The following is a 26134-nucleotide window of genomic DNA, read 5'->3' on the forward strand; positions in this document are numbered from 1 at the left end:
ATTTTTGTACACATCACTTTATAAGCAAAATTAGCTTTTCAATATACGAGTTAAACATTGTTTGCATTTCAGTGGCGTAGGAGTTTTACACAAGACACACAAATTCATTGCAACAAAAAGAACCGCTTCAACGTGTAGGCAAATTCTCGTGCATAAATCCAAGTCCAGGAAAAGGAAATGAGTAGGTGTGTGGATGGAAAAAAGTTTATTCATTCACATTCCAATTAAGTCCCTATCCCTATTTTCGAAATTACTGATGTTGAAATTACTTACTTCTGTAAGTTAAGGATGGATTGTTAATCAGAAAATAGCCCTAGACTTTTGTTTGACTTGTTTCGTTCTCGTGAAAATCGAAAAATGTCAGTCTCATCTCAGTAACGTTTCATTTCTTCTAAGTATTTTCTTTGTCAGGATTTTGTAATAGGTCTCCCAGTGAAAAGTTTAATCTCTAATGTCGTTTCAACTTAGGTCCACGGTTTTATAAAATGTATTGTGTTATTGACATTAAAATGTCTTCTTATTTCAATGCTTTGATACCTTTAAAAAAATAGGTTAAACAAATGGGAGATAGATGTTTAATTTTTGTATCCATAAACTACTAAGTTGCAAGTACAATATCGTCTGGTCTTGTTTTTAACGAGGCCGAGACTTTTCTCTCCAGCTTTAGTAGTGAATAAATAAATATAAAAAATTCGTTAAGGGCCAGGTACACAAGATTCAAATTCCGAGGGGTCACAAAATACATAAATTTCTTAGTTTTGAATAGAAGATTTCGAAATTCAATTGCGACAGAAATACGACCCCATACAAAAAGAAGTCTCCAAACAATTAATTCAGTAATAATAGTTACAAACTATACAAAACAAACTGGCTTTGCAATAAAATGTTATGTGGAAACATAAAGTAGTGAGTGTCGATGCTCAGAATATGGAAAGATCACTTCTCCAAATTCTATAACGGCGATGACGAACGGAATTCCGCTGTAAGGGAGATAGAACCACTCAACCTCGGCGACGCAGATCAACAATTCCGCCTACCCGACCTTGACGAAGTGAAGATAGCTATATCTAAACTTAAGTCAAACAAAGCTGCTGGAGCTGACGGCATCACCGCCGAACTATTCAAAGCAGCAGGCGATGACTTGGTAGGGAGCATGCACCAACTCATCTGCAAAATATGGTCGGAAGAAAGCATGCCCGATGAGTGGAATCTCAGCATATTGTGCCCGATACATAAGAAAGGACACCCTCTAAACTGCGCCAACTACAGAGGCATCAGTCTCCTTAACATTGCGTATAAGATCCTCTCTGCCGTATTATATGAACGTCTGAAGCCATTCGTCAACAACCTGATTGGTCCTTATCAGTGTGGGTTCAGACCAGGAAAGTCCACTATCGACCAAATATTGACACTACGGCAGATCTTGGAAAAAACCCAGGAGCTTCAAATCGATAACCACCATCTATTTATCGATTTTAAAGCCGCGTATGACAGCATCTATTGGGAAGAGCTCTACAGAGCAATGTCTAGTTTTGGCATCCTTCTCAAACTTATCCGTTTGTGCAGAATGACAATGGAGAATGCACGCTGCTCTATCAAGGTCGGGAAAGATCCACCGATGCATTTGATATCAAAAAAGGTTTTAGGCAAGGCGATGCACTGTCATGCGACTTCTTCAACATCGTTCTGGAAAGAATTGTGCAAAACTCAACCGTCAACACTAGAGGCACAATCTTCCAAAGGTCCATCGAATTACTCGGATACGCAGATGATATTGACATAATTGAAAGATCAAAGCGTGATGCCAGTATAGTGTTTTTGAGCATTGCGACGGAAGCGAAGAAGATGGGTTTAGTGGTCAAGACCAAGTATATCAAAAAAGGACATTGAACAACGACGTCTTGGACAAAACGTCACCATCACCAGCTATAACTTCGAGGTAGTTAAGGGCTTTGTCTACCTAGGCACCGCGATTAACACTGACAACGAGCGCTGAAATCAAACGAAGAATAACTCTTGAAAATCGCTGCTTCTTTGGACTTAGAAGGCAATTGTGAAGTAAAGTCCTCTCTCGAGCATCTAAAATCACCATCTATAAGACACTCATCATCCTGGTTCTCATTTATGGAGCTGAGGGTTGGACCCTGTCTAAGAAAGATGAGAGCGTCTTAGGATGCTTCGAGAGAAAAATCCTTCGGGTGATTTTTGGTCCCGTACGCATAGATGGAGAATGGAGGAGAAGATATAACGACGAACTGTACGGACTGTACAGCGACACTGACCTAGTTAGCAGAATTAAAGTCCAACGGCTTAGATGGCAAGGTCATGTAGAGCGGATATACATCAACGCTCTAGCCCGAAAGGTCTTCGAATCCAATCCCGAGCGACGGCGCAGTAGAGGAAGACCGCGACTCAGGTGGCGCACCCAGGTGGGAGAGGGCCTCAACCAACTTGGCGTGCGAAACTGGAGACAGCTAGCTAGGGACCGAGCTGGCTGGAGACGCATTTTGGTTGAGGCCCAGGTCCGCCCTGGAGTGTAGTGCCACCTTAAGTAAGTAAGTAAGTAAGTTAGAGAAAGTCTACTTAACATCGTCTATAAAATCTTCTCTGACGTAATATGTGAACGTCTAAAAAAACTTAACAGAACCTTTCGATGTCAAAAAAGGTTTTACACAAGGGTGCGCAGAGCTCTCACGTCAACACTAGGGGCACTATCTTTCAAAAGTCCAATTACTACAAACATGCTGATGACATTGACATATTCGAAAAAACTGAGCGTGATGTCAATGGGGCTTCTGTGAGACAGAGGCGGTAAAAATGGGTTTAAAGTTAAATGAGGGCAAAACAAAGTATTAGCTCTCGTCAAGAAAAGACTAACAAGACTGACATCTCGGTCAAAACGTCACCATCGACATACGAAACTTTGAGGTAGTCAACCTAGGCTCCGCTATTAAAGCAGAAGTTTCCTATGCTTAGAAAGCAATTGAGTAGCAAAGCCCTCTTTCGAGGGACCAAAGTGTTCCTATATAAGACCCTTTACATCCCCGTCCTGCTATACAGTGCAGAAGCATGGACTATGACAAAAGCGGATGAAAGCACCTTGGTCGGTTCGAGAGAAAAGTTCTTCGTGTGATCTACTGTCCCATACTGTACACATAGAAGGGAACTGGAGTACAGCGACGTAGACTTAGCAAGAAGGGTAAAAGTCCAACGACTAAGATGGCTGAGTATTTGAATCCACACCCACAGGACAGCGGAGTAGGGGAAGACCACACACAAGTGGAAAGTGATCTTACCTAATTTGGAGTGCGCAACTATAGCCATCTAGCTAGGGACCGAGCTAGATGGAGAAGTTTGTTGAGCTTACTAGTTAAGCCGGAAATAAAATATTAATAGTATAAATGGGAACGTCAGTTTGCTTGTTTATTTGCCTATCTTTCACGTCGCAACGGTGCAATATTTTGACACTACTTATTTTTGTTTAAGAAGCTTGAGACTGGAGATTATTTTACTCTATTTTTTACAGCATCAAAATATTTAAAATCCACCGCTAACTCTTATAATCAAATATTCCATATATTCCATTCTTCGAAAACTTATTAGTAGCATATTTGTACGTGCTTTTTGCTATTGGACCTATAATTGTTCATAATCATTTGGTGTTTCTTCTTTTAATTAGTGGGTTGGGTACAGTTGGGCGGTTTAAAATCGATGTCGAGGGCGATATGGCACAAACGAAATTTGTTTGAAATTTAGTTGATAGCTATTCTGAACTTATGACCAGTGTTTACGGTGATTTACAGAATAGCAAACATAAAGATCAATGTCTATGTCAAAGAGCGAATCAAGCATCAAGAAAACATGTTTTTTTTAAAAGAAATTAAAAACTATTAGATGAAGTAGCAAAAGATTTGAGGAAATATTTGTCAATAGAAGCAGTCATGAAGTTCATTTCCAGTAAAGTTTCGTACCTCATTTAAGCTGTCCAGTGTGCCCCACACAAGGCTTCGTGTCACACAACTTAGGCGAAACACTTTATTAGTACTGATATTTTAACCGACGGCGTTGGAAAGGGTGAACATCTAATTATTCCTCCAATTTATGTTATTTCTACAGATTTATCACTCCAATTCAAAAGGCTGTAATTCTCTATTAAAGTTAGTTTCGCTATAAAAATTATTAAGGTGCAATATGTACAATAACTAGAATCCCTTCGTTCTTTAACCTAATAAATAACATTTAATTTAGAATACAAAATAATATTAAACCAATAATTTAACATTAATAAATATTTAGTTCAATGAAACTGTTTTTTGAAGTACATTTATAGATAACTCATGTATACTTGCCCTCAAATCTCTGTGTTAATTTGATTTCCGTTTACCACGCGGGCAAAGCCACGAATCATGGCTATTAAATATCATTGATCATAGCGTTTTAATGTTAATTTTTACCGTAACAGTTACACAAGTCTGTCAACTTTTAAATAATTAAGATCCAACCCTACAAATTGATAGGCTATTCAACAATAAACCTTGGATTTTGCGTTTCCCAATAATAGTTTATTAACGACACTTAAAAAAGTGTCTCATCGTTAAAGAAAATGTTTTGATTAAAATATTGATAATTTTTAAATATTTCAATTTCTATATCAACGAAGATGTGAAGTTGCTGCTGATCGACCCGCTTAAGTTCTTGAGTTAACTGAACTTAAAAGCCTTAATACCTGAGCTTTTATGCCCAATGCAATGTTATGTCGTTTGTGGAATGGCCTTTTCTTAGGTTTTCGTTAACACTACAGACAAAAGTTTTGATTCATTGAATCAGTGATATGCGTCAATTTTTCACATAATCGCTGACCGAAGGGTCCTACAGGATGACTACAAAGGTCTTAAGTTTTGTGAAATTTTTACAATTTTTGTAGTGCCGTATAACAATTTCTAAGCGTCCATCAAACTAGAAAACATGGAAATGCTTGGTACCATCGGAAATACTTCTCTAACTAACTTGGCTTACATCTTTTTTGAAATTTATAATTTTTCGGAGATGAAGTTACACCTTTTTCAGAAGATATTGTCTAAGATTGAAAAGGTTATTCTAATCTTTTGATAGGGAGCGTATCAAAATGCTTTATTTTAAAATACTATACTACCAAAACACTGTATCTTAAAATTCTTTATATCAAAATTCTGTTCATCAAAATTCTGTTTTTTAAAATGCTGTAAATAAAGCTGAAAAATAAAAATAGTTTTTAAAATTTAAGAAAATGCGCACTTTTTTACGTAATCAAATCGATCTATATTTTTTAACCTAATAACAGCATTTTGAAAAACAGAAAAATTTATCAAGATCAAATCGAACCCATTTGCGTTGGTGATTAATAACGATACATGTGTAGACTCCTAGGAAATCATTTTGTATTCGAAATTGCAATCAGATGCAGCTGCCGTTTGTCCATAGGCAACTTTCTTGTTCTTTTTAAAAATATAGATAAAGAAAATAAACAAACAAAATTAACAAATTAGTTATTCTCTTTGAAATAAAAATAGCTTAAAACTTTAAGGTTTTGGTGGATCTAGACTATTTGATTTTAATTGATCTTACTTAAATTTTATAAAACTTTTAATCCACACATTAACGTTACATTAGTGTAAGAAAGAACTAGGTAACATTTATTCAGGTCACTTGGGCGTATACGCATTTTTTTATTTCAAATGCATTATTCTTTTTTTTTACCTGAATAATTGTTTAAATTCTTTGACTCAGTCAGTCAAATGCAATATACATATTCATTTTGTTACTTAAATAGCTTTAGGAATAACACTCTCAGTCTCGAAGACTCATATTTATATCCTTAGCTTATCAACTTAATTTAAAAAAAGAAGTAAAAACCATTTAAAAACCAGCATGTTTCCAAATGTTTTTGATAATATTTTAATTTCGTTCGCCAATCTGCAACATATTGAAGCTCAGGTGATTATTCAATTTAAGAAAAAGTTTATAAAAACCCAAAGTTTGAACCTCAAAATTTACATTTTTAATCCAAACAAAATCATAAAAGCTTCAAAGAAAAATCGCTTACCACTATGAATTAATAATGAACATAACTATGTACCACAGTTCTTGAACATCCCCTGCTCCACAACCAACAACAAAATATTTACATATACATTATACACTCAAAAGCTAGGCATATAGGTACTTTGCCTAGTGCTGTATACATTTAAACCAATCATATCCCTAGACTTTAATGGTATTCTATTATTCAAACAATTTCGCCCACAATTATAGCACTTTGTTGAATTTATTCAAAAACGAAAAATTAATAAAAAATAAAACCATCGCAATGATTGGAAAACAAATTAGATTTTCACAAATGGAAAAGGTTTTACAAAAACATAAATATCCATAATATATACACATACGTATTCATAATGTTTATATTTAAATTTTTACCTACAATATAGCCTTTAATTAATTGACGAACAAATTTCATACAAAAACAATATTTCGTGTGGTCCCACAACCACACAATAACCTTTATATTAGAGCTTCAGAGTGCGCCTTTTATGTTGTTTTAACTCTTTGTTTGCAATATCCGAATAGATATTTCCGTTTACACATACATCCAGATGCAGATAAATACAAATACATATAAATATATATGTTTATCAGCTTCCAATAAATAAAACACTTGTTTCATATTTATACAAACATTGAAATATACTCATTCTATACTCGTAGTCTACCCTGCAGGATGTGTTTTTGAAATTCAAACAAAAATCCCAGAAATACTCTCGTACAGTGGAAATATAATTTAAATAGTTTGTTATTAAATATGCGGCTACAAAATGATATCCATTTAATTGAGTTTATTTAACGTTGGCAGCTGTGCGGTATGCTACCGAAATTGTGTGAAGGATTATTATGGTCAGTTTTATTAAATTTCCACAATAAATAACAAAAAAATGTATTTTAATTTTTTGAATGTTTCAACTTTCAACAGGATACATTCATTTACCCTTTGATGCACTTTTTGAAAGGACAACACATTTTTATAAATGATTTAAACTTTTATAAAATGAACTTGGGTTAGGCATTTATTATAAGAAAAATTATATTTATTTATAAAACTACTTCTAAATATAATTTTATAATAATTACCTTTAATTTTATAAAAAATAAGAAATTAGAAATTAAAATTATTGAGTCAAGAGTTTAATAAAATATTCATTTCCTAAAACGGTGCAACAAAATGTTTCAGGAGATGTTTTAAGGATATTTTATTTTGAAATTCTTATGTTGCACTCAAAAAAAAAAGAAACGTGTTTTAAAATAAGTTAGGCGAATATTCTTAACTTTCATTGCACTTACGGTCCTTCTTTCCAAGTTTATTAGACTAATTAACTATCAGCTTAAGAAATATCCCGAAGGGCGAAAGCAAGAGTGCGACTTTCTCAGCAATAGGTCCACTATTAATCTCACCGAATAGTAGAGCAAAACCTTTACATCGTTTTAGAGAGAGTAAGATTATTGCACTTGATATTTCAAAAGCATTTGATAGGGTTTGACATCGGGCTTTCTTATTGAAAATGAGTGCTTTCAGTTTTTATTTATCCCCTCTCCACTGGATAAGTAATATCCTTTCGGTTTCGTTAATATAAGTAGTACTGTATAAGTGGTATGCCACAGGGTTCTGTTCTATCTCCTTAACTCTTTCTCATCTTAAATAATGATCTCCTTTCTGCAACTTCTACCTAGCCGTTGCCAAAATAGTAGCAAAAGTTATACTGGAACGCATCAGAGAACATCTTGAGGTGACACTCGATGCCGAACAATCAAGATTGATCATGTCAACACCCTGCGGATCATTATTGAACAGTGCGTTGAATATCGGTCCCCACTAAACCTGCTGTTCATTGACTTCGAGAAGGCCTTTGATAGCGTTAGCAGGGAGTATATCTGGTAAGCTTTACGGAGGAGAGGCATCCCAGAAAAACTAATTGCTATTATTAAAGGAGCATATGATGGATCCAAATGTCACGTTCTGCACGAAGTTAAGTTGTCGGATGATTTTGAAATCCGAAGCGGAGTCAGACAGGGTTAAACTCGATCAAATGACAACAAGTGTGGAGAGAGAAGCAGAAGTTGTGTGGCTAAAAATTAATTCCGGCAAAACAAAAATGATCAGCCTCGGAACCCAACCAACCTCTCAAATAAATATTTCCTCGCAACCGGTGGTAAAAGTGGAAAGCTTTCAATACCTTGGAAGTATCTCCTCCATCGAAGACGGAACCAAGCAAGACGTCATCTGCAGCATCTGCAAAGCTAAAGCGGCGTTCGGTATGCTGTTGAAAATTTGTAGCAATAACTCGATCAGCTTGTAGTACCCCGTAGCGTGATGGTTAGTGCGGACTGTCAAGCGAGGGTTCGTGGGTTCAATCCCTGCCTCTGCCATCTTAATTCAAAAAATAAAAAAAAAGTTTTGCGGGTGCTGGCTATTGCGAGGAATTGAAAAATCCTTCAAGAGTAATTCTTGTCATGAGAAGTGCTTTCTCAAATAAGCCATTCGGATTCGGCATATAAACTATAGGTCCCTTCCATTTCTGACAACATTACTCGCATACAGGAATGGTTGAGAGTTGTAAGTCACTAGGACCTGGTTCTTGCGCCACGCAATTTATTTGTATGTAACAAAGAACAAAGCTACGACTGTTTCGCACAAATGTCGAGACTGTGCTTCTTTATGGGTGCAGCACGTGGCAGGTTACTTTAGCCATTTTAGGAAAGCTGCAAACCATCGTGATGGTCTTCATAACACTCTAAGGATTTTCTAGCCAAACCGTGTATCAAATGAGGTCCTTCATAGAATTACAGGCCAGCAAACTATAGACTATAATACGAAGGCGTAAGTGAAAATGTATTGGACATACGCTTCGAAAAGGTTACGACTGCATTGCAGGCCAAGCAATGCAGTAGAATCCGCTCACCCACGAAAGAAGAGCTGGACTACCGAGAAGCACATGACGCTCGAAAGTCGATGTGAATTCAGCGTCACTAGGCAAGAGTTGTAGGGAGCTAAAACACATCTCCGGAAACCGTACACGATGGCGGGTAGGCGTAGTAGAGGCCCTATGCTCCTTAGGTGTTCCCAACGGACTTAACAGGTCTGAGGACCTAAGTAAAAAGTACCAAGTTTCTGCAAATTCTTATCCAATTCATTGTTTCGTTACCTTTTACCGTTTTTCGACTCACGTCCCACTTATTACGACGAAGCTCATTTAATTCCGCCCTAAACAGCATTGTTCATCTGTACAATTTGAATTAAAAACTGAGTGGAATTAAATGGTTCAAAAACCCAATGCTGTCTTGTATCGTTAAAACGTGATATACCCCCTTATAATTAAACTGAAAATCTCGATATTCTCGGTATGTGTGCCCAGAAATTCTTGTGTAACAATGTCGCTAAAAATTCCGCAAATTGTTTAGGAATCTTTAGGCGATGAAATAAATGTGGGTCGCCTTCTGATCTGGCTATTGTCTTTAAGACTTAGATACGTCCAAAGCTTTATGCTTAAGCTCCCATCTCTGCGCTGCGCTGGTGCTTTTGCAACTTACTTAAGCCTCTTGGACAGTATTTCATGGAGGTCATATAAATTGATGGTTATAATATCATCATTGGTTTATTTACATCACTTGAATATCGTCGTAAAGTTCCTTGTCTCACCTTTTTATACCGGTTGCATGAGTTGCATTGCTTCTCTTAAACAGTTTAACCTTGATACTTGCGGTTTCAGTAATACTCATCAGTAGAACCTCGATTCCATCTTTGGTCGTACAGAGTTTCGTTCTTTAGTCGTGCTACGCGAATGTGGAATGCTTTCTACACTGCACCTCCTTTTAAACCCTCTCTTCCCTTCCTAATGCTCACACTGTGTGAATTTGCACTCATAAACAAATAAATAAGGGACTAGGAATGAAGGGGCACTAATTTGAGAAACCACTTTTCATGACAAGAATTAGGTACTCTTGGAAAACGAGTCAATTCCTTGCAAGAGGCGGTATCCGTGAACAAATTGCTTAATCCTTTGACAAGATTTAGGACTTGAATACTTGATTACAAACTTCGGAGTAATACTACCATATACGGAGCGAACCAAAGGAAGTTGAGAAAATAGAACCCTGTATACCGCAAGGATGTGTCCTAGGACCAACCTTGTATCTCTTATTTACAAGGTATATTTTAGAAGATATAACTGGCACCTTTCCTTTCCTTTTTTGTACATGCTGTCGTCTAGAAAGGACATACAACACCGACGTCTTGGTCAAAACGTCACAACAGATGTAACTTTGAGGTAGTCAAGGACTTCGTCTACCTAGGCTCCGCTGTAAACGCAGAAAACAACACCAACGCTGAGATCAAACGCAGAATAACTCTTGCTAACCGCTGTTTCTTTGGACTAAGAAAGCAATTGAGTGGTTAATTCCTCCCTCGAGGGACCAAAGTGTTGCTATATAAGACCCTTATCATCCCCGTCATCATACGGTGCAGAAGCATGGACCATGACAACAGCAGATGAAAGCACCTTGGGTCGCTTCGAGAGAAGAGTTCTTCGTGTGATCTACGGTCCCGTATGCATCGAAGGGAAGTGGAGAAGAAGATGGAACGACGTAGACTTAGCCAGAAGGGTAAAAGTCCAACGACTAAGATGGCTGGGTCACGTAGAGCCCATGGAAACCAATGCTCCGGCCCGGAAAGTCTTTGAATCCGCATCCACAGGGCAGCGCAGTAGAGGAAGACCGTTGATCAGGTGACGCGCACAAGTGGAAGGTGACCTCACCCAACTTGGAGCGCGAAACTGGAGACATCTAGCTAGGGACCGAGCTTTGCTGATGATACTGAAATATAGGTTTTATAAAAATAAATGCGACTTGGTTTATAAGAAACAGCGATCTACGTCGTGGCATTTACACTCAAGTATTTTTCAAAATAGATTAAAAAACACGCTGTCTAATCAGCGACTACAATGCCATAGCAACTCTGAAATGAAGATGGTCTTAAATGTACGAGATAATATTCGGAGATTGAAAAAAACCTTATGAGCTGATAGTCTTAAATCGATGGAAAAGTATAACAACTCTAAACTTCTCCTAAGGTGAACTTTAAATTAAGCAAGAAAAATAATTCGTCGATCTTTCAAAGATTGGTCCTGAGTAACCGTTGTTTTCAGGGAGTTAATCGCTCCACAATACTTGGGACCAAGTGTCTCCTGAAGATCTCTATCGGATAGAAACAAAAAGTACAAATAGTGTTCAAAATTTTAAAAATTATATGAAATCCATGCTTAGGTCTTTTCTTAACATCCTAGCCAAAAATGCTATTTTAAGTCTACAGAATCTTCCACAATTATTATATAAATTAATAAGGTGTCGCAACAGCACGTAAAGAACCAGGGCCTAGTGCCTGACAATTCTAAACCATACTTGTGTGTGCGTAATGTCAGAGATGGAGGGCCCTTTCAGTTTTTATACCAATCGCCTTTTTGAGAAAGCGTTTTGTATGACAAGAACTACTCCTGGAAAATCTGTCAATTCCACATAACATCGCTAAGAACAAAACTGGATATTAAAAACATTCTACATAACAGGAAGCTTTGAACTGGTTTTGAATCAAATTTCTACATGTTTACTAAAAACCTAAATTCTATACATCCAAAAATGACCATTTCCAACAGAAAACCTAATTCCCTAACATAAAAAAAACAGTTCAATATTAAAACTAAGACTAAGGATCTAGACGAACAAAATGACAAAATTGTTAGAAAAATATTTTTGTATTAGAAAAAAAAAAAAAAACAATTTCAAACTCCAAAAATTAATTTATTCAAATGAGTTATGTACCTAATAAGCATTGTTTGGTACAATTATTTATGAAATGTCAGGACTTCCCTTACCTAATCATCAAATTAGCCTTATGTTTATAATCAAACTAACTAATACAGGTCATTATGCTGGTAGTTCCATAGGTATTTCCATTGATTTTTTAACGAATAATGCTGAACTAACATAAATATCACCTCCCCAAACACTGAATAACCTGCACAGCATTCTCCGAGACACTATTTGTGTGCTTTAACTATACGACAAGATCTACATTAAAGTCAACTGACTGAAAAGAAAAATAAAAAGAAGAAAAAAACTTGCTTCATTAAACTTATTGTTTTTACTTTCACCATTCAGCACCTTCAGTCTGACCCGACCCTTAACCAACATGTGCTAGTTCCTGGAAAAAAAGCTTAGTTAGAACCCCATCATACGCTACCTATAAGTACCTCATGCCCTTAATTACTTTCTTTCATCATATAGCAAGATATAAACATGTAATGTCTACAATTCTACATATAGGTATACCAAAATGTGGCCTTATGTATATACAGTATCGGTCATCGAAAGGAGAACCTACAAGTTACAACCACATACGAGTATAGTACTCGTAAGAGTTGAAAACGACTTTTCAACTGTCGTTGCCGGTCCTCGATAGTATATTCCCAGCTCAACTCACTATGCTTGTTCATACTCACTTCGTCTTCGTGACACGACACCCATCATCACCATGTCATTCAACCCCCATGACATAAATGCATTTTAATTAACGCTCAACCAACGACCGACGACGCCACATCACCTCAACGCTCAACCTGAACCTCAACTACCACTGCCTTCTATACTATACAGGGTATAGTATGATGTGTTATGGGACCTAGGCAGGAACTTAGGATTGGGGCTGGGAATGAATGGGAACCTAACTTGTGCTGTTGTTCCACTAAATAATGAGGTTTTCGAGCACTAAAGCTTAGACCTCAAACCTCAAAATGGGAAATGTTCTACTTTTCTAATATTTTGTTTATTTTTTTTGTTATTTTTGCTTAAACAAAATTTGCGGATTTTGTTTTTCCTTTTTTTTCAAACTGATAAGAACACGTAACCGTAAAACCACACGTAGATAATCAAATTAAAAAAATGAAAATGAAAATGACAACGACAAGTCGTCTACGCCCGATAAACAACTTCAATAAAAAGGAATGACTTCAGCAAGTTGGTGATTAATTCGAAATATTGTTCGCAGGGTCACCTGGTGTTACTTAATGTTTAGTGCTTTTGAGGCCGGTAATAAAAACAAACTTATTTTTACATAAATTCCTTAAAGTTGATTGCTATTTTATTTCTTAAAAATAGTGTCTTCGTGTCGTGTAGAATAGTATTTCAACTATAACAAGTGAAAGTGACAACGCGAATTTAGAATTAATAGACTGTTAACACCTTGTTTGTAATAAGTCAAAGTTCAAATGTTATGGTTACATAATACATTTGAAATTACGTAAGACCTTTGTAATTTGTTGGTCCTAAAATTACTTAGTGATGTAATAGAACTTAACTAAAACAATTTTTATCCTCCATTAATAAGTATTGACGGTCTTTCTCAAGTCATGAGTCCTTATAAATAACAAAAGCATACGAGCAATTTTAATTCTCTAAGTCATTACTTTTTCGCTTGTTTTGCAATCTTACTCCACAATTTAAAAACCTTCCATGTACCATTATATTGTAGGACCATTAACTAGGCACTTCGAAAAGAATTTCGACAAAGCTTAATGTTGGTGGAAAACTTCACTTATCCTCTCTAACACTTCCTAAAAAGTGCCCTTAATTTCGTGTGAATCAAAAAAAGGTCAAGTTCAGTAATATCTGCAAAATGTAGGAACTGTTTTTAGCAGTTTCGAGAAATGGTGAAAAATGGTCCATAATAGTGAATTGAAGCATACTGAGTAAATCAATGTTTTGAAACAATATATTTTGGTTGGATAAAATTTGTTATTTTTTCGTCCGTCATACTGTGAAAATAATTTCTTCAGATGTTTCTAAGTAAACTCCCGTGGATTAAACTTTTTCACAAAAATATCTGAGAACAACTTTTAGACGAAGCAATTACCTACAAAACTGAATATTAGATATAGACGTCTGTACAACACTTAGTTCTAAAGTTGCAGTGGTCCACTGTCAAATTTTCTTTTAAAATGGTTGTTAAAAGGCTTGGAGTTTCTCTGTGGTTACTCAAATATGTAAATTTTTTTTGTTAGTGCTATAAAAAGCCTCAAAAAGGAATTTCGGACAAATTGCTGATAATCTTTCCAATCTCTCCAAACTTTTTACGGTTTAGTAATTTCTAAGAATTAAGGGATACTTGTCCCATATTCATCATGATGGGCTCCAATACCCCTACATTGTTCAGGGTACTACAAACACATGATATCAGTTATTCTACTAAGTTGTTATATCTAAGTGTCACATTCTAAATTAGAAGTGCTTAACTTTAGACCACTTAAATGGTGCAGATCAGATATTAGTAAGTGGCAGATATCAGTGCATGGGAAAGTGACGAATTTCAAAAATAAAGAATCAATGTGACACAAGCCAAGATTCCTAGGTTCTAATTTTGTAGGTTTTGGGTAGAAAAAGAACTTAATTATTTATAATTTTCAGATATTTATAATAGATACAACTTTGAACCTTATTTATCTTCACTAATAGATTAATAAATTAACTATATTTTAAAATCTATATAAATAAATAATTTTCCAAATGGTTTCTTTTCGTTTCAGATAAAGTAAGTCAACATTAAATTTCAGTTAAATTATTGAGTAAGTAGATCTCTATTTAATAATTAATTAATTAATTTATATTTTCTATTGTATTTTTCTTTAACTTTAACAATGTTTCGTATGCTTTTATTTCGAAGATTGCGCCTTATTGATAGTACCATTAAAAATTATTTAAGTCAGGAAAAGTTTTAAGTTGACTTTAATACTTTATTTTCCGCGTAGGATTTGAATATATCATAGAATTTCCTTAATGAAGGATTCTCTAATAAATGCAAAGCATAAGAGACATTTAAACATTTTACTATCGACTTGGAATACAATTTAAATATTTATGAATGGACCTCAACTTTGATCATTTGGCCACTGTGGTCAGGTTTCCAGCGATTAACTCGTTGGAACCAATTTTTGATAACTTGACCATACATTTCGGCCGAAAATTCCGACTATTTCGCTTGTTGTCAGCTTGTTGGCATAAATGACCTCACATAGCCCTACAGAAAATGTGAATTGGAGGCGTTAAACCGCACAAAAGAAGTGCTTGCTCATCTCTTCAGATAACATGCTCATTGAAATTACTCTTCAATTAATCAACTGTACGGTGTGCTGTGTTGTGTTAAAACCACATTTCGTCAAAGTGAATATTTAACAATTTAGCCCAAAAGTTATATTTTGCTTGTTGACGAAGATGCTACGGGACATGGTGATAAGTGCGTTGGACTGTCATGCCAGAGGTCTTGGGTTCGATCCCTGTCTATTCCTCTAAATTTTGTTTTTGCACGGGTACTGCCTCTTGCGAGGAATTGACAAATTCTCCAACAGTAATTTTTGGCATGAAAAGTGTTTTTTTCAAATTAGCCGTTGGGCTTAATACTGTAGGTCTTTTCCATCCCTGATAACAGTACTCGCACACAGAGTGGTTGAGTTGAGTTGGAAGTCACTGGACCCTGGCTTTCAATAGATTGTTGGGCGTCGCAATTTATCCATTAAGCCGAAAAAAAAACTTTGTCCTTAAAAATAACGTTGTTTAAGTAACGACTCCGAATTCCGGTAGACAATTTTAGTAATTTGTAGACGTCTTGTACATTTCTATGATAAAAATGTTAATAATATGGGTTCCAAACCACAGAACAATACTCTAAGATCGACCTTACAATTGAGAAAAAAAGACTGCGTAACGTAAAAATGTCTGAAAATTCACGAGCATTTCTTTTTATGAACCCTAGCATAGAGTTCGATTTACTTACTGAAAAATCAGTGTGCGGTTTAAATGTTAATTTATCATCCAGGATAACACCTAGATCTTTTTTTTGAATGACTTGTTGCAGAGTTTCATCTTGCAAACCGTAGCTAAAATGAATGATATCTTTTTTCCTGGAGCAGGAATGAACTTGGCATTTCGATACGTTCAAATGCAGAGAATTTAATTTACACCATTCGGAGAGTCTAGAAAAATCGTCTTGAAGAAGGATACAGTCTTGTCAAGTATCTATTTTTCTATAAAGCTTTAAGTCATCAGCGTATAAAAGGCACTGAGAATTTGTAAAAATCTCAGAAATATCATTAATAAATAAAAGGAATAACAGAGGGCCGATGTGGCTACCTTGTGGAACTCCTGAAGGAACATGAATGTAGTTTGAAAAAGAACTTTCAATTTTTACAATCTGCACTCGATCTGTTAAATAAGATTCTATCCACTTAAGGAGGTTCGAGTGAAATCCTAGATATCCAAGTTTATGAAGAAGAATATTGCGGCTTACTCTATCAAAGGCTTTAGCAAAGTCCGTAAGGATAGTATCTGTTTGGTAGTTTTTCTCAAAGTTTGATAGAACATAATTGACAAAAATTGTAAGATTTGTTGAAGTAGACCTTCCTTTTATAAATCCGTGTTGGTAAATTGATATATTATGCTCACGCACAACGAAGAATATCTTGTCGGACATTATTATTTCGAAAAGCTTGGGTATAGTTGAAACCTTACAGATTGGTATATAATTTGAAATATCTTATTTGGAACCCGCTTCAAAGATAAGAGTTAGAAATGATACAGGAATAATCCACTTTGAAGAGAAATATTAAATAATATTGATAAGGGTTCTGCTAGAGAAGCAGCTGCTTTTCTTAGCAAAAATGGTGATAATCCATCAGGTCCAGAAGACTTGGAGTCATCAATTCCCTTCAAAGCATTTAAATCTTCCTCTTTGCTAACAAGAAGGTTGCCAAGTCTAAATTTTTGAGGAACAGTTGACAGATATTGAGACGGAATGTCAAAAGCATAAACTTCAAAGTGAATTCTATTCACACCGAATTGAAATCACTTGAAAATCACAAAAATCGGAATGAAAATTCACTTCGAATAAAAGAGAAATTGATATCGATAAAAGTGGATCTTAGAACTCCAATTTTTATTTTGAATAGATTTCAATTTCATTTCGAGTAAAAGTTAAGTATAGAACCTAACTGATTACAATTTATCCAAATTTCCACTTATTTTATAGGTTTGATTGGCACAGTTTCTTTTCTTTATACATACTACAAAACTGCCTGCAGTAATTAAACAGTTTCAAAATTATGGAAAGGCCTAATAAAAGGTTCTTTTATAGAATGAACAGTATTGAAGTTTTCAACCAACTTAAAAACCGACTTTCCCATTAATTATGGAGTAGAAAGAAATTTAAGCGTCTTCGCAATATTGCATTTTGTCACTCCAATTTTTCAGGACTTTATTCTGATGGTTTTGTGTTGTAGCTCACAAATAGCTTGTTTGATATTGGCCTGAAATGCTTGTAACGCTTCCGGATAAACATTGGTTTTTCATGGTCAAATCGAAGCTCTGAAACGACAAGTTGACATCAAAACGATCTATTAGTTTTTTTCGTTCCATGTTTACTGAATTGCAGAAATAAAGGATTCTTTGTCTTTGAACTGACGACATTAATTGTTGGTTGCGATGAGTAAAGTAGCTTCTTTAGACGAAAGTTCCATAATAATTAAGTCCCTCGAAACTAACCAATTTTTTGTCCGAAAAAAGAAAACACTTTTTGCAGTTTATTGGAGTTTTGAAACATTTTGATTGTTTAACTTTCCGTTGTTTGTGAAGCAGTGTCTCTTTTAAGTTGGCTTGAATTTTTGAAAACTGCTAAAACTGCTGAGATATTTCTGTTAACGCCATTTTTTTGTTTAATTTTGATACATAATCAGAAGAATGTAATGTACACCCTGAAATGGCTGCTATTGTTGCGTTTTTTTTTATCACTCTTCATGTTTTTTTTTGTACAAGTCTTTTTTTTAAGTAAGAATAAAAGAAATCGAAACTTCTTTCAATTTTGTCAGCTATTGCAAGACCAGTTATTTCTTGGTTAAAAAACACTGCTAAGGAACGATCAATTTCATTGAAATGGCTAAAAGTGTTGATTATCCAATATTTGGAATAATGTAATAAGTGTTTCAGAAATGTGTGGGAATTCAGTTGACATGGATTGTTTATGTAATGATTACGGTCTATGTGCTGTTTGGTGTTTGGGCTTCTTTGGAAATATGTTTCAATAATTTCCAACACAGTTGAAAAAAACGAAAGATTTTGATCTACGAAGGTACGACATCTGTAAAGATTTCCACGAGGAAACAGCTTTCATTGTTAAAATAATCTAGATCTAGATAAGAATGCATGGCATTTCCTAAATTTCGTCAGCAAGGTCAAAACTGCTAAAGGTGAATACTAACTATTTTTGAAAAACAGTTTCTCTGTGATCTTCTAAAATGTTCAAACCAATATCTCTTGCCAAGTAATCGATTTCCTTATTTATAAATTTAGAGAAATGGTTTGCTTAACTTTTCCGAAAAATACTAATCAGGAGTTACACTTTTATTCCTCAACCATCATTTGTCTTTCTCCTTTCGTCTAATTAATGCCAGAACATCATTCCTTTTTTTTTTCTTTCTCCTTTTGTTCTGCACTTAAATTTAAAGTCAATCATTAAAATGATTTATTACCAATCCGTATTATAATTTATTTTTAATTATCTAAACTACACAAATGGCATTGTTTCTCGATTGTTCTCAAATAGAAATGGGAAGTTATAAATTAAACAATAATCCCTTTTTCGCTTTAATTATTTACCATCTGTCTTTCGTCAATTCCATCATGTGATGCCCCAACTTATCCTTAAAATATTTCCATCATTCATCGTTATATACCCATCAGAACTTTGACTTTGCCAAGCCCTCCTCGTACCGTATACATACTCGTATACCGTATAGCCGTTTTGTTGTTGGTTGTCAATGGGGGCCTTTTCTGAAAAGTGAAAATTTGTCAATAATCCTCCTTCGCAGTTATGCATAATTACATAATACATTTCGTGACATAAATTACTACTTTTTTTCGTCCTGGCTTCTGGTCCAAAATTGTTTTATTCGAGTATAGTTATCTTAAATTATACACCGAAAAATATCCTGTTCTATCTCCTGGTGGAAGGAATTGAAAAGAAGACAAAAATTATTATTTCTTTGCATATAAATAACGAATGCTGAGCTACCTACCTATCCCACTCTATAGATACTTCTGTGAAAACATAGGTACTACATTAAATGCATGAGACTGTTCTATCCCCGACTGATTCCTTTATGAAATATTCATTTGAATAGAAATGAACGGTACATGGACTCTGGGATATGTTTTATTCCCAGGAACAGGGCCAGGCTCTTGAGCAAGGATGAAGAAACGAAGAGAAAAAAAATTCCCAGCTTGGTTGAACTTAAGTTTGAGGTTGGACTTAAATGGGGCAATGGTAGATACTTTTTTCAGTTTTTGTCTCATTTTTGTACTCTCCTCGTACCGTACTCTCAAATTTTCAAGGATCAAATTGGATCTAATAAAATACAACTAAGGGTAATAACACAAGGCTCTTTGTCGACCTTTCAATCATTTTTATGTTACTTCTTTCTACCTTCAATGTCGTAGAGTCATTTTCATTTTCAAGACTCCTACCAACCTATCTATAGAGCCTCCATTTATGATTATCGGAGAAGGGGTAGTCAAAGTCTGGTTGTATATTATAATGGGGATGAATGTGTATCTATTCGTATTTTTTTCGCAGAATAATGACTTTTTGAAATTTTATTATTTCATTGGGCAGTTTCTTTTTGCTTTCGTTGGAGAATTCAGCCTTTGAAAGGAAAGAAGTAAAAGGAATCCTTTTTATGAAAAGCATTTTTGCGTATACATACCTTGGAGGTATTTTGCCCTTCTTATAGCCAGAAGTGGAAGAAGAAAAAGAAGAAGGAGGATGAGGATGAGGAACAACACAAAAAAAAAAAACTGCTAAAAATGTTCTGACAATTTGTTTGCCCGAAAATAGAATTGTGAGATAAATAAATGAGTAATAGTAGAATATTGAATAGAAGAATAAGGGTATATCTATAATACTTGTATTTGGAATTTAATCAACTGGAAACGAATAGGGAAGAAGACAGTGAGACTTTGTATTGAGTTAGGGTTTTACTTTGACAAATTTACTTATTTTTTTTCTGTTGTATCTTTTATCTTCTTGGAAATAATCTAAGGAGGGAAGTAAAGGATGATACCTGAAGAAAAAGATGAATTGAGAAAGGTGTATACTTATCTATCTATTTCGAAATGAAAATCGGTCTTAAATATTTTTATCTGTGATTTATATAAATTTGGTTATGATAAATGATAATGATATACAAAATAAAATCATCCATTATAAGTTGGTCTTGCTATAAGTACATTAAGTAAAGTCTCTGAGAATTGAAATCAAATAGAATGTTCAATGATATTCGAAAATATGATAAAGGGTGTTTTTTGGTCATGTGGCTTTCGAGCTGAACTAAAACGCATATAATTTAATGTTATTGCCAAGAATGTAGCGTTATTAAAAAGATAAGGGTTTTCCACAATGATTCAAAAAAATATTTGGAGAAAGTAACAGAAGCGACTGACTCTAATAAATTCCAGCCAAGACCCCCAAGTTTTTACCACTTGTAGCCAAATACCCCAAATATTTTACTATAAGGCGTTAATGGCCTCTCGACATAACCTTACAAAAAGTAGTCCAACAGTGTTAAATCGCACGATCTTGGAGGCCAAACCAAAGGCTCTAAAAGGTCTTCCACATTAACATCATCTTGTCTGGGAACTTCAAAAGTCAATAATCATAGACTTACAGCGTTCCCTAATGAATTCATTACATAATGAAAATTTGAGGAACAATTATTTATAGATGATGATCACTTTAAATACGACAATTTAGCTTATTAACATACCTATTTTACCGAAAATGAAAGGGCTGTGATGCCAAAGGCCTTGGGTTCAATCCCTGCCTATGCTTGTAAAGATTTTTCTCGGTTTCTGCCTCTTGCTAGGAATTGACAGAAATAGTTGAGAGTTGTAAGTCACTAGGATCTAGGCCCTAGTTCTCAACGGAATGTTGCGGAATGGTTTGCCATTATATTGACGCAATTTTCAACGACTTTTTTCAAGAATTGGGGTCCCATATCAACAATAACGCTGCCAATATTTTCTTCCAAGGCTTCAACGGTCTCGGTCTTAATTACGTAGACAAGCGACGTAAAATAATGGAGTGTACTCCAAAGGAACACCATGACTCTAAATAGTAAGCTCACGTAAAGTTTCCTTCAAAAAATTGATTGTTTTGTTGGTTGCATGGCATGAAGGACCGGCTATTTTTTTTAAATCAAAGATCGACGAGTTTAACATCATCAAAGTCAGGCACGAAAAAATGCATTGATCATTTCTCTATAGCATTTCCTATTGACTGTAACATTATGGACGGCTTCATTTTTGTTAAAGAAATATAGACCAATGATTCCCTCTGCCCTAGAGCTCACGAAACAGAGACTTTTTGAGGATTTAACGGCTGCTCAACAATTTCTTTTGGATTACGAGTACTCAAAAATCGGGATTGGTTTGATTTTGTAAGCCCTCAAACCAAAATCCTTCCGCATAATCATCCATAAAGTGTATGGGTAGTACAGCTCCATTTTTGATCGCGATGGTAGATGGACTTATTCGATATTCTACTCCACAGTAACAATTGCGACGAGTTTAACATCCTCAAATTCAGGCACGAAAAAATTCATTGATCATTTCCCTATAGCATTTCCTATTGAATGTAACATTATGGTCGGCTTTATTTTTTTTTAAGAAATTCGGACTAATGATGCCCTCTGCCTTAGAGCTCACGAAACAGTGACTTTTTGAAGATTTAACGACGGCTCAACAATTTCTTTTGGATTACAATCACTCAAAATTTTTGTCAGCTTATTAACGTACTCATTTAACCAAACTGGAGCTAAATCGCTGAATAAAATTTTCTGGTGAAAATCGGGATTGGTTTTGACATCATTTTGAGCCTATTAATCGAACGTGAGACGCGCTTGATGATCCTTCGGCTTTATTTCTTGATCTTGGATTTTGTAAGCCCTCAAACCAAGGTCCTTCTACATAATCATCCATAAAGTGTATGGGTAGTACAGCTCCAATTTTTGATCGCGATGGTAGATGGAGTTATTCGATATTCTGCTCCACGGCAACAATAGAACTACCGAGTCTGCTGAGCGATTGTTTCTACCGAATTCGTAAATGGGCGATATTACGATTTCAGAACTTCAGGAAAAAGTCTCTGCTTCATAAAATGGTAAACCAATCTTAGAATAAGAAAATGACGGCTGTCATAAAGACCAATAACTCCGAAAAAAATATTTTCAAGTCAAAAACCACACGTGTTAAAAAAAAACACCCATTGTATTTTAGAAAGAGATTTTATCAAAGCAATAATTTATTTATTTTTTTTTTCCCTGTGAAGCTTTCTCCTGATTTCCTCTAACTTAAATACAAAGAGAATTTATAAAACAAATAATAGAATTCCAACTTAATCAACTGTATTATTGTATTTTATCTTTAATTTTACTAAGCTGATACTTTTAATTCAATTTCAGTTTCAATTTTTGGTTAAGGAGATTACAAAATTAATCTCCAATCTTTTGTGCTTTTTTTTATTTTTTTATTCCTAAAAGATTTCAATTCAAATTCATTCAAAAGAAATTTCTTAGAAACTATTATGTTTTATTCCTTATTTTAAATAAAGTATCATGGTTTTGAAGTTTCTTCTAAATAATTTATGTCTTGTAATTTGATTAAAAAAAAACTAAAACAATCAAATTTTTAAGAGCAAAAATGTATAAACTTCACTTCTTGTTTTGAGATAGGTCAATAATAGTCCGTCAGACTATTTGCTGTTATAAAGTTTTAAAGTGAACTTTAGTTTCAAGGATTAAATATTCAAACGGATATTCTAATCTTTGTGTGTTTTGTGGTGTAATATGGTTAATGTATATAGAGAACCAGAACTGTCATGCCAGAGGTAGTTTAGAAGTTTGATGTATTTATATTGATTTCAATTTCAATAAAATAAAATTTGATCCAATATAGATTTCAAATTTGATGGAGTACCGCAAGCTAAATATTCGGGTCAACTTCATGTTGTCCCTATGTCAATCAAATGAAAATATGTAATTTCTTAATGGACAATTAAATCATATGTTTGGGGTAATCAAAACTCTTTGAGAACTGCAGTTTTTAGAAAATTTATAATACTATGGTTTTAAGGGCATTTTTAATTACTTCTTGGACTCAGTCCTTAAATATTGCTGTGTTTTATGTATATAAATATATTTCACTAAAAGATTGCAGATTGATTCTGTTTTAATCAGAAAGATGCCTTGTATCAATGGAAAACGATATTAGCCAAATGGTCTTGAATCGATTGTTGAGCATTGGCATAGATCTTATCTTCATCACGTCACCCAAAGAAAAAATCTTAATTTATTTTTGTTATTATTGAGACTCGATTTTTCTCAAAAACTTAAACATCAATTACTGATACTTTTTTTTAAAGCTTAGCTACAAGGGTCGTCAGTCAGAGGATAGCTTGGATTTGTCAATACATAAACAATAAGCAATATAAAGTTAAGTCCGTTGGGAAATTCCTTAAGGGGCATAGGGCCTCTACTACACCTACGCGCAATCGTGTACGGTTTCCGGAGATGTGTTTCAGCTCCCTCCAACTTTTGCCCAGTGACGCTGATTCCGCCTCGACTGTCCTGCGCCATGTGCTTCGCGGTCGTCCAGCTCTTCTTCCTTCTTGTGTGAGCGGATTCCACTGCTTTGCTTGGTCTGCAATACAATCGTTACCTTTTCGAACCGTATATCCAATCCATTGCCACTTAGGCCTTCGTATTATAAAGTCTTTAGGTTGCTGGGCTGTCCTTCTATGAAGAACTTCATTTGATATGTGGTTTGGCCAGAAAATAGTCAGGATGTTACGAAGACATCTATTCATGAAGGTTTGCAGCTTTCTTGTAATGGCTGAAGCAACCTTCCAAGTGCTGCACCCATAAAGAAGCACAGATTCGAAATTTTTTGCTAAACAGTCGTAGCTTTGTTCTTAAGTTGACACATTTTATTATTGACAGGTAGAACCCAAATTCCTCTCCAGTTTTCGCACTTTGTTAGATCTCTTTTTTTTGGGAGCTTGACAATAGTTCCCTTCTTCCACCCATATTGGACGCTTTCTGTGGTCCAGGTTTCTTTTATGAGCAGAAGAAGAAAATCGCTTGATGACGTTGGTTCTACTTGTAAAAGCTCTGCGGGAATTCCATCAAGTCCTACCGCTTTTTTGTTCTTAAGTGCTTTAATTGCGGCAACGGTCTCATCTGATATGTGTGGTGCGGATTCGGGAATTAGTTTGGTTAAGCAATTCAGAACGTTTCAACTGCACGTTGTTTGCAAACACTCCTTTTAAAACCAAGGAAAAGTGTTCTTTCCAACTTCTGACTTGCTGATCCACCGAACTTATTTGTGTATTATACCTACTGTGTACCGTCTACTTCTATCACCATGTCTTGCTTTAAGCTGTCGCACCTGTTTGCAGCATCTTTCGCTTATTGCGCCAAGTTAAATGAGTGTAACTTAATATCTTAAAAATTCCTTAGACTGGCGTATAGGTAAAGATTATTCATACGCCTTTTAATATTTCCATAACTTCTAGTTTGCTAAGATAGTTTTGCTGCCAAATTTTTCACCGAATTTCCACTGAAAAAAGATTTAGAGCGATGTAGTTTGTTTTCGTGTAGTTCTCCTTTTATTCGAAAAATCTTTTAAATATTCTGAGCAGTAAGATGGTTACTTAAATAATTTACCCGGACAATATTATGTTTTAAGTTTGTAGTATGTTTTCCTACCTCTTTGCATTTTCAGTACTTTGTTTTGACTGAAGCTATTTGAGCAAGTCATCTAAGTATGGTGGGTTTATTTTCAAAGTTAAACTAAACAGCAGCCCACACATATAAACTAAATTTTTTCACTTTTCAAACCAAGAACTTTGGAGAACTAAGTTCTGAAATAGCGACTTTTTTCGAACTAGTTGTACATTAGCTTGATTATACATTAAATGTGAAGTTTTAATGATGTCAGGCATAGAGATGAGGGACCTATTTTTTAATGCCTTCCTGGAAGGCGGAATTGATGGAGCTTTTCAATGGTTATATAATAATGTAAACCTCAAGAAAAAGCATAATTGCTTCAGAATGAGCAACAAAAACTTTGTATTTTGATGTGAAACGAAGGTCCTTCTTTCCATACACATTTTTCATAAATTTTCCTGAAGCATTTTCGGATGACAATAACTTTTTTCATAAGGTGCTGCGCTTTTCAATGTTAAAATTGATCGATATTGTAAGTTCTAGGTATTAGTACCATAAATCCATTTTTCGTTATGAGCTAAGCTTCCTATCCATGATCCGTAAGAACATTGTTGTTGACTTTTTTAAATTGACAGTAAATTTTCACTTAAAGCAATATCTACGTAATATTTTGGTCGTCAACTAACAGGACCAAGATTATTCTACAAGAAGATGATGTAGTCCTCGTACATTAAGATCTTGATTTGGGGTCCGCCAAAAGTGATTCCGAAAGGCTAGGTTGGGTTAAGTTAGGTTAAAGTGGCTGTCCATGATGGAATCGGACACACTTAGGCCAGTTTAATGTCCATTGTGATAACACATAAATCTTAAGTTTGAGTCCCTTACGAAACGTGAGAGGCTGATTAAGCTAACATGATTTAGATCGCTAAAGAAGAATTTTTCTTGGTAATTCTTGCAATTCCGCAAGGCATGGTCTTAAGAAGATCTTCAATGTTTAATTTATAGAAACATAGTGAACTAAAGTTACATTCTTGTTTAAGTCCTATACGGTGGAAAGAAACTAGTGTAAAAGATTAGTGCCATTCCACGCTTCTGAATTTAAGTTAAATTATATTCCTGCCTTTCTGTAAATTGAATCAGAAGCTGCTCGCAAGTTAACGAAGAAGACATACAATTTTTTCCGCTTACGTAGGTATGTATCCGCTATTTTTTAGCGTGAAAATATGATCTTC

The 26134-nt window shown here is 34.9% G+C and overlaps 1 protein-coding gene across 4 annotated transcripts in view; it reads left to right on the forward strand.

Moving 5' to 3' along the window:
- Nucleotides 1-26134, forward strand: part of LOC129950583 (high affinity cGMP-specific 3',5'-cyclic phosphodiesterase 9A) — a 267471-nt gene that overhangs the window by 38315 nt on the left and 203022 nt on the right. For all 4 annotated transcript variants that reach the window (XM_056062534.1, XM_056062531.1, XM_056062516.1 and 1 more), the window contains exon 2: nucleotides 14661-14699. The gene's annotated coding sequence lies outside the window, so the exon portion shown is untranslated. The remainder of the gene's footprint in view (nucleotides 1-14660; nucleotides 14700-26134) is intronic.

The sequence above is a fragment of the Eupeodes corollae genome, chromosome 1 (genome assembly GCF_945859685.1).
Source record: "Eupeodes corollae chromosome 1, idEupCoro1.1, whole genome shotgun sequence".
Lineage (NCBI taxonomy): Eukaryota > Metazoa > Arthropoda > Insecta > Diptera > Syrphidae > Eupeodes > Eupeodes corollae.